This window comes from Balaenoptera borealis (assembly GCF_965194805.1).
Source record: "Balaenoptera borealis genome assembly, chromosome: 16".
Classification (NCBI taxonomy): domain Eukaryota; kingdom Metazoa; phylum Chordata; class Mammalia; order Artiodactyla; family Balaenopteridae; genus Balaenoptera; species Balaenoptera borealis.
The window spans coordinates 11585783-11595472 of NC_138872.1; the positions used below are offsets into that span (position 1 = coordinate 11585783).

At 46.3% G+C, this 9690-nt stretch overlaps 1 long non-coding RNA gene across 1 annotated transcript in view; it reads right to left on the reverse strand.

The window, feature by feature from the left end:
- LOC309613788 overlaps positions 1 to 9690 on the reverse strand; it is a 176581-nt gene that overhangs the window by 165320 nt on the left and 1571 nt on the right. The window contains exon 2 of the long non-coding RNA XR_014235877.1: positions 7216 to 7298. This is a non-coding gene — a long non-coding RNA (uncharacterized lncRNA). The remainder of the gene's footprint in view (positions 1 to 7215; positions 7299 to 9690) is intronic.

Here is a 9690-nt window from a genome sequence, read left to right on the forward strand (position 1 = left end):
ATGGAGCCTGGGAAATGCAGCCTGCAGAGGCCAGCCCCTCTGCAACTCAGAACAAAACCAGGGAAGGGCAGAACAAGCATCTGAGGGCAAGGAGGACCAGTCCCTCCCCAAAAGGACCTCCCTTCTTGGTCCCAGTTCCCACCAGGCAGTCCCCACCATGGCTCCAGCCCTGGCTTCTTGGATCTAGTGATACCACATCCTCCTGTCCCTCTGACCTCCCGCTGTAGCTCATCCTGGGGTGCCTCCTCCTGCCCTTTTGGCATCTCAGCTCTTCCATCATCTGTATAAGCAATTCCTTGTATTTCATCTTCTGTTTGAAATGCCTAGAGTGGTCTCCATTTTCCAGACTGGATCCTCGCTAATACAGCCATGCCATAATTCAGAGAATGGCCACAGTGCTACATGCTAAGTTTGTGGACTGACTGAGTAATGAACCAGAGGGGAGGGCAGAAATTAGGTGTACTGAGTCCCCGAGGCAGGGCCAATCCCAGGCACGGTGCAGACCAAGCTGCAGAGGAACCGCAGCAATCCCAAGGCTGACTCTGGGTCTACACAGATGCTGGGGATTCCCAAATCAGGACCCAGGCACAGCTGAGAGGCTCCATGTGGTTCTGGGCCAAGGAAATCAGCTTCTATTAAGGGCCTCCTGTGTGCCTGTCTGTATTCATATATCACCCCCTGTTAGTTTTCTAGGGCTGCCATAACAAAGTACCACAGACTGGGTGGCTTAAACCACAGACATTTACTTTCTCACAGTTCTGGAGGCTGGAAGTCTGAGATCAAGGTGTCTGCAGGGTTGTTTTCTTCTGAGGCCTCTCTCTCAGCTCAGAGATGGCCGTCTTCTCCCTGTGTGCTCATACCCTCTTCCCTCTGTGCATCTGTGTGTCCTAATCCCCTCTTCTTATAAAGACACCAGTCATATTGGACTAGGACCCACCCTAGTGACCTTGTTTTAATTTAATCATCTCTTTGAAGACTTATCTCCAAATACAGTCACACTTTGAGATGCTGGAGGCCAAGACTTCAACATATGACTGGAGTGGGGGAGCACAATTCAGCCCATGATAACCCCCAATCTCACAACGTGGACATTATCAGCCCTGTTTTCCAAATGAGGAAATGGAGGCCCAGACAGTGATTTGCCCAAGGCCACCCAGAGCTGGGTCAACTCAGGTCCATGCTCTTCACCTGTCAGGCCCCAAAAAATCTTCTCTCACTCTCTGTGATTTCCTCAGACCCTGGGAAATGGATTCCAGTCTTCCCTTTAATTCTTTTCCTTTGTGTCATGAGACAGTGATCCACCATGTATTGAGCACGTATTATGGACCAGGCTCTTCCACTGGCATTTTGTATGTTTTCTATATACACAAGATGCCTCTTCTTCAAGCCTCTGCTCAAACCTCCTCAGGGACGCCCCCCCACTCCCCGAGCCCCTTATTTGTAACAGTGCCTCCACCCACACAGATCCATCTCCTGCTTTATTGTCCTTTACAGAGTTATCAGTACCTGAAAATATCTTATATGTGTGTTTATTTTTTTATAGTCTTCCCCCAACGAGACTCCATGAGGGCAGGACTCAGGTCTTGGTGTATCCCTAGTGCCGCGATGAGATTCATTATAGGTGCTTAACGTTAGTTCAATAAATAATCAAATGAAAAAAAATAATCAAATGAATGAATGCTCTCATCAAATCCTCACCAGACATCTGTACGATGAGGGCCCTAGGATCCTCATTTTATTAAAGAAGAAACTAAGCCTCAGAGAAAGTCCCAAGCTCACCCAGCTAGCAGATAGTGAAGCTGGAATTTGAACCCAGGTCTGTATTCTCAGCCTCCGCACCCAGGCCAATCTCCTCACCTTGGCCTTCCTTCTAAATCTCTCCTTGCTCTGTGGCTTCCCAAATTACCCTCACAGCTACCCTGAACCTCTTGTTCTGGAAATTCCAATTCCTCACTGAGCTGGGCTGCAGTATCATGTTGTGCCAGCAGGTGTCACCAGAGAATTCCTCATGGCCACAATCAGCTGTCCAGCACACCAGAGCATGAACCTGCCAGAGTTTATTCAATCACCTTTAAGGATATTTCCAAGTTTTTGCTCCACAAACCAGTCTGCAGCTACATCCTTGCACCTGTGTTCATGGGCTATGGGGTGAGAATTTCTCTGGGAATGGATTCCTAGAAATGGAATTCCAGAGAGAAATGAACATCTTTAAATTGCAGAGATTCCATGAACTTGCTTAGCCTGGTTTACAACCCAGGAGTGTGGGGCCCAGAGAGGGCACGTGGCTTACCCAGGGGCACACAGCAAGCCAGTACAAGGGCCAGGTTTGAAACTGGCTCCACTGGCCATGAATTTTTCCATGCACTTGGAAGATACTTCCACCTAGGATGAAGTGCCATCTTTGTGCATTTTTTACATATTTATGGGGCTGGATCTGACTACTCCTTCCGTCATTCAATCATCTACTTGTTCATTTAACAAATGCATTGGTGAGATACAGTCTCAATGCTGTAAGAATGGCTCAAATGACAAATGTCTACAAGACAAGAAAATAGTTTATTTTCCTCTCTCACATCAATCTGAATGAAAGCAGACTTGGATGGTGGCTTTATGGTATCAGGGACCCAGACTCTTTTCTATCTTATAGCTCTTCCATCTTCAACCAGCAGTTTCCATCTCATGGTCCAAGATGGCTGCTCTAGCATTGCCATCACATCTACATTCCTGCCAGTGGGTAGTAGAGAAAAGGAAGTAGAAGTCAACTTCTTTAAGGGCACAAACCAGATGTTTTGTGCCACTTCCACTCTCATCCTATTGGCTGGAATTAGTCATATGTCCTATATTGCTGCAAGGGAGGCTGGGAACAGTAGTCATTAGGTAACATAGCTGGGCAGCCATCATGTTTTCTTCTAAAATTCGGTGATCTATTACCAATGAATATACTGTCCAGTCTCTGACACTCATACATTTTCTGGGCACCTACTATGTGTGGGAGAAGGCACAGCAGACTGGAAATAGCACAAACTTTGGAATTTGACTCGTCTTGGGTTTGAATCCCAATTTTGCCTTTCCCAGCTGTGTGTCATGACCTCTCTGAGCCTCAGTTTCCTCATTTAAAAAATGGAGACAAAAGGGACTTCCCTGGTGGTCCAGTGGTTAAGAATCCGCCTGCCAATGCAGGGGACACGGGTTCGAGCCCTGGTCCAGGAAGATCCCACATGCCGCGGAGCAACTAAGCCCGTGTGCCACAACTACTAAGCCTGCGCTCTAGAGCCCACGAGCCACAACTACTGAGCCCGCATGCCACAACTACTGAAGCCCGCATGCCACAACTACTGAAGCCCGCATGCCTAGAGCCCGTGCTCCACAACAAGAGAAGCCACCACAATGAGAAACCCGCGTGCCGCAATGAAGAGTAGCCCCCGCTCGCCGCAACTAGAGAAAGCCCGCGTGCAGCAATGAAGACCCAACACAGCCAAAAATAAATAAATAAACAAATAAATAATTTTTAAAAAATAAAAGAAATGGTAGCTCCTTTTAAAATGAGCTATACCCTGAGCCACACTCCCAAGGGCCAGAGGTGACTCAGCAGAGGCCCTGCCCTCGACTCCAGTGGAAAGACATTCCAGGGCAGCCTCCTGTCGATAAAAGATCAGAGACATGTCCGTGCATAATCCCAATGCATCAATCATGCATGAGTCAGAGCAGTTATGCCCATAAGTCATAAAGCAGCAGCTGGGCCCAGGATTCTTGGCATCCTTCCAAGCCCATCTCCCCAACCCCATTTTACAGAGGAGCAAACAGAGCCAAAGGAAGAGCTGCGAGCACAGCATGACTATGCTGTTTTATTTTATCAGTCTCCTCCTAATGGGGCGTGGGTTGGTTCCACTTTGGAGCCATCGTAAACAGACTTGGCTGAGCCTCCCTATGCCTATAGGAACAGGGTTCTCCAGGGTAGCTGGGGAAGAAGAACTGCTGGGGTGAATCGTGGATCCAGGGGGTGCTCCAACTGCAACAGAGGGAGGCGTCTCTCCCGAATTTACTTATAGGTCACAGTTTTCCAACCTCAGCACTACTGACATTTTGGAGCGGAGAATTCTCTGCTGGGGGGGGGGGGCTGTTCTGTGCCTGGTAGGATGTTTGGCAGCATTCCTGGCATCTACCCACAAGATGCCAGTAGCATATCACCACCCCCAGTTGTGACAACCACAAATGCCTCCAGACATTGCCAAATGTCCCCTGGGGGGCAAAATCATTCCCAGTTGAGAATCACTACTCTCAATGCACAGAGCCTGCAGCAGGGTTTATAAGCACAGATTCTTTAAGCAGATTTATAGATGTTATTGATTTTCTTCTCTTTGGACAGGTGCACGCGTTTTATCTCTTTGGAAGGAGTCCATGACCTTGGTAGTCACTGGTTTAAGAATAAAGATTTCAGGGGCTTCCCTGGTGGCACAGTGGTTAAGAATCCGCCTGCCAATGCAGGGGACACGGGTTCAAGCCCTGGTCCGGTAAGATCCCACATGCCGCGGAGCAACTAAGCCGTGTGCCACAACTACTTAGCCTGCACTCTAGAGCCCGCAAGCCACAACTACTGAGCCCGTGAGCCACAACTACTGAGCCCGCGTGCCTAGAGCCCATGCTCTGCAACAAGAAAAGCCACAGCAATGAGAAGCCTGCACACCACAATGAAGAGTAGCCCCCGCCCGCTGCAACTAGAGAAAGCCCGCACGCAGCGACGAAGACCCAACACAGCCAAAAATAAACAAATTAATAACAAAAATAATTAAGTTAAAAAAAGATTATTAAAAAAAAAGAATAAGGATTTCAGGTTATTATTGGGATAATTAGTGGAATTTGAATATGGAGAGTAAGAATGATATTATAACATTGTATCAGCATTGAATTTCCTGGTTTTGAAAACTATACAGTGGTCATGTAAGAGAATGTCCTGTTTCTTAGGAGATGCACACTAAAGTAATTAGGAGTAAAAGGACATTGTATCTTTTTTTGTGTAACTGACTCTCAAATGGTTCAGAAAAATTACACACACAGAGAAAAAGAATGATAAATCAAATGTAGCAAAATGTTGACAATTGGGGGATCTGAGTGAAGGAGATACATGGAAAGTTGCTGTACTATTCTTGCAACTTTTCTGTAAATTTTAAATTATTTTTTAGAAATTATTATTTTAAAAGGGTTTTTAGAAATCACCATCTAGTTTTTAAAACATGGTTTTAATCTGTTATCCTCCCTGCTCCCAAGAGAAAGGTACATGATTGTGCCCAGGAGCTGGGACCCATTCAGGTCGCAGCCCCAAGAATCTCCCAGAAAGGGTTCTCTTTGCTTTTATTTGGGTATGTAAAATGCCCAGAAAGAAGCTCCACCCAGCATTAACAGTGGTTAGTAATGGCTCCTACCTAGCCCCAGTTTTGTTCAGATGTCCACGCCTCCCCCAGGAGCCCAGTTGGCTCAGGAAAGTGACCCCATCCCCAGATCCTTAGAAGGGCCTGAGGGGTCTAAAGGGAATCTTTTTCCCCTGCTAGTGACTGGTCCAGGAACGGGCATGTGATGCAAGGGAGCCAATGAGGAACAAGGAGCCTTCAGGCTGGTTTTTTACTTGTTTTGATGAATAAAATGAAAGAAGTGACTTATGAGACATCTGAGCCTAGCACTCTTGGATGCTGCCCTGATAACACCATGTGAAGAAGCCCATCTAGCCTTCTGGAAGATGAGAGGCCACAAACAGAACTGAGATGCCCCAGCCAACAACCAGCACACACAGCTGGATGTATGAATGAGCACAGCTGGAAGCTGAATGAAGCTGCAAGAGTGAGACCAGGTGAAACCAGCAGCGGAACCACTAGCCAATCCACAGAGTTGTAAGGAGTAATAATCAACGCTGTTTTAAGCAACCGTTTGGGGATGATGTGAAGATTCGGTGAGGTTATAACATGACACAGAAAGTGCCCAAATACATGCTGGTCATTACTGCTGACCACGTATTACTGTTCTCATCCCCATGCCGATCACCCCCTCTGTTTTTCTCCACCTAATGAAGCTCTCCCTATCATCCTCCACCCATCTCTTACCGTGCTTCATTTCTCCACATCACCTGTCCCTACCTGACGTTAGATTATCTTTTTACCTGTTTATTGTCTGTCTCTCTTGCAACTGGGAGGGTAGGGACCACTGCGGTATGACCAGCATCTTACACAGCATCCGGCCCACAGCAGGTCTCAGTAAAGATTTGGTGAATAAGTGAATGGAGCAATTCGGATCAACATGATTTGAGGCAAGTCATGGGGGGCTCCATCCCCCAACACTGTGACACCTTGGGGTGTCCAGGTCGGGTGGCTTTGCAGCCTGCATCTCAGAGCTAGCAGGAGCTGGAGAACAGAGACCTGAAGGAGAAGGGGCCAGCCACCTGACTCTCCAGGGAGCTCATGCACCAGGAAGCAGGTACAGTGACGGCAAAGGCCCAGCAGTGGATGACAGCGCGAGATGTCAGGAGACGAGGCTGGAGAGTCAGCAAGGCCTCGACTGTCAGGTGAGGGTGTGGATCTCACCCCACCGCCCCCATAGTCAAGTGTAACAAACGTTTCTGCAGCGTATCCTGCCTGGCAGGTGCTCCACCTCTCACTGTGTTCACTGTGAACCTTACAACAAGCCTATGAAGTGCTGTTCTTTCCATTTCACGGAAGGAAAATAGACCCACAGAGGCTCAGAAACACAGCTGTAAAACTCCAAGCTTCAAAGGCCAGGCTCCTTCCACTGCCCATTGCTGCCCTTGGCCTTTGTCCCCATCTTAAGTGTGTAATTCTGCTTCTTCCCTCCCTTCTGACTTTGCTCTAACTTGATGACCAAAATTATATGTCATTCTCTAGGCCAGAAAAACTACTTGAAGCCACTGAACATCTCAGCTTGGGACGTCCAACCTGCACCTTACATGCAGCATGCCCAAAACAGAACTCCTGGTCTCCCCCGCTCCCCAAACCTGCTCCCACCTTGTTCTTCACCAGCTCAGTCAATGGCACCTCCATCCTTCCAGTGGTTCAGGCTAGAAACCTAAGAGTCATCCTCGACTTCTCTCTCCCTCACCCCACATGCCATCAACCAGCAAGTCCTGGCCACTCCACTTTCAAAAGGCAACCAGAATCCACCACTTCTCCCACCTCCACAATCACCCTGGTCTGACCCTCCATCCCCTCCTACCTGGACTATTGCAGTCACCTCCTCTCTGGTCTCCTGCTTCTGCACGGTCTCTGAGTCCACCTCTCACATGCAGCCCGAGGATCCTATTAAAATATAAAGTCAAGGTCACTGTAAAATTCTTTACCAGAATTGCCCAATAGAACTTCCTGCGATGGTGGAAATGTTCTAAATCTGCACTAATTCATTACCCACCAGCCACATGTGACTATTGAGCACTTGAAATGTGCAGAGTATAACTGAAAGACTGAAATTTTAATTTTATTTACTTTATTAGCCACCCTCTGTTGGCAAAACTGTGGGAAACAGGGACTCTTGAACACAAATGGTGGGAGTATAAATTAGAATATGATTCTAATGGCTACCTACCGACCGATAGGTTTATCTATATCTAGCAAAATGACAAAGCAGTTAACATTTGTCAGAACAACCCCACTTCAGGAGTCCGACAGATCTACCTTCACATGCAAAAATGACATTAAGTAAACCATCTATAACATCCAAAGATAGGAAATGACCCAAGTGTCCATCAATAAACAGCTAGTTAAATGAATTATGGTCCAGCCACACAGTGGAATACAAAGAAGTTACAAAAATGAATGAGGAAATAATGACCCCCTAAAGCACAAGGAAAAAACTAAATTAGACCATCAAAAGTAAAAACATTTTTGTGCATCAAAGGACACTATCAAGAAAGTGAAGGCAACCAACAGAATGAGAGAAAATATTTGCAAACTATGTCTCTGATAAGGGTCTAGTGTCCAGAATATATCAAGAACTTTTACAATTCAACAATAAAAAGACAACCCAATTGTTAAATGGGCAAAGGATTTGAATAAATTTGGATTTATTTCTCCAAAGATATATACAAATGGCCAATAAGCACATGAAAAGATGCTCAACATCACTAGTCATTAGGGAAATGTAAATCAAAACCACAGTGAGGGGGGCTTCCCTGGTGGCGCAGTGGTTGAGAATCTGCCTGCTAATGCAGGGGACATGGGTTCGAGCCCTGGTCTGGGAAGATCCCACATGCCGCGGAGCAACTAGGCCCGTGAGCCACAACTACTGAGCCTGCGCGTCTGGAGCCTGTGCTCCGCAACGAGAGAGGCCGCGACGGTGAGAGGCCCGCGCACCGCGATGAAGAGTGGCCCCCGCTTGCCGCAACTAGAGAAAGCCCACGCACAGAAACGAAGACCCAACACAGCCAAAACTAAATAAATAAATAAATTTAAAAAAAAAAAAAAAAAAAAAAAACCACAGTGAGATACCAGTTCACATCTATTAGGATGGTTACAACCAAAAACAGAAAATAACAAATGTTGGCAAGGAGGTAGAACAACTGGACCACTCACACATTGCTGGTGGGGATGTAAACTAGTACACCTGCCATGGAGAACAGTTTGGCATTCCTCAAAAAGTTAAAGTTACCATTTGACCCAGCAATTCCACTTCTAGGTATATACCCAAGAGAAATAAAAACATATGTCCACACAAAAATCTGTACATGAATGTTCATGGCAGCACTATTTATAACAGCCAAAGGTGGAAACAACCCAAATGTTCATCAACTGAATGTGTAAACAAAATGAAGACTATTCATCCAATGGAATGTTGATGGCCATAAAAAGGAATGAAGTCCTACAAAATGAATGAACCTTGAAAAAATTATGCAGAGTGAAAGAAGTAAGACCAAAAAAGGCCACATATTGTATGATTCCATTATATTATATGAATATATACTTTTTTTTACTTTCAAAGCATGTGAATGTCCTACATATTAAAAATAAAATTATTTTTTTAAATATAAATCAGGTCATGTAATTCCTCTATTCAAAACCTTAGAATTCCCCAGCAGTCCAGTGGTTAGGACTCCACGTTTTCACTACTGAGGGCGCGGGTTTGATCCTTGGTCGGGGAACTAGGATCCTGCAAGCTGCTCAGTGCAGCCAAAAAAAAAAAAAAAAATTAAAAGGGAATTCCCTGGCGGTCCAGTGGTTAGGGCTCTGCACTTCCACTGCAAAGGGCACGGGTTCGATCCCTGGTCGGGGAACTAAGATCCCGCATGCTGTGCAGCATGATCAAAAAAAAAAACAAACAAACCTTAGAGAGAAGAGATTTCTCAGTTCATTTTAGGTAAAAACCAAAACCCTCTAAACCCTTTCAAGACCCTACCCTATCTGCTCCTCTCCCTTCCTCTCTGACCTCACCTCCTCTCACCTTCCCCTCTCTCACCTACTTCGTGTCTCACTGGCCAACTTGCTGTTCCTGGACATGGCAAGCATGTTCCTGCCTCAGGACCTTTGCACTTGCTGTTCCCTTGGCTTGGAACAATTTGCCCCCAGATATTTGCATAGTTGGCTCCATCTCCTTTAGGTCTTGGCTCAAATGTCACTTTCTTGAACAGGCCTCCCCTGACTCACACCCCCACCTCCCAGGAGACTCTGTCATGTTCCCTGCTGTTTCCCTAGAACAACC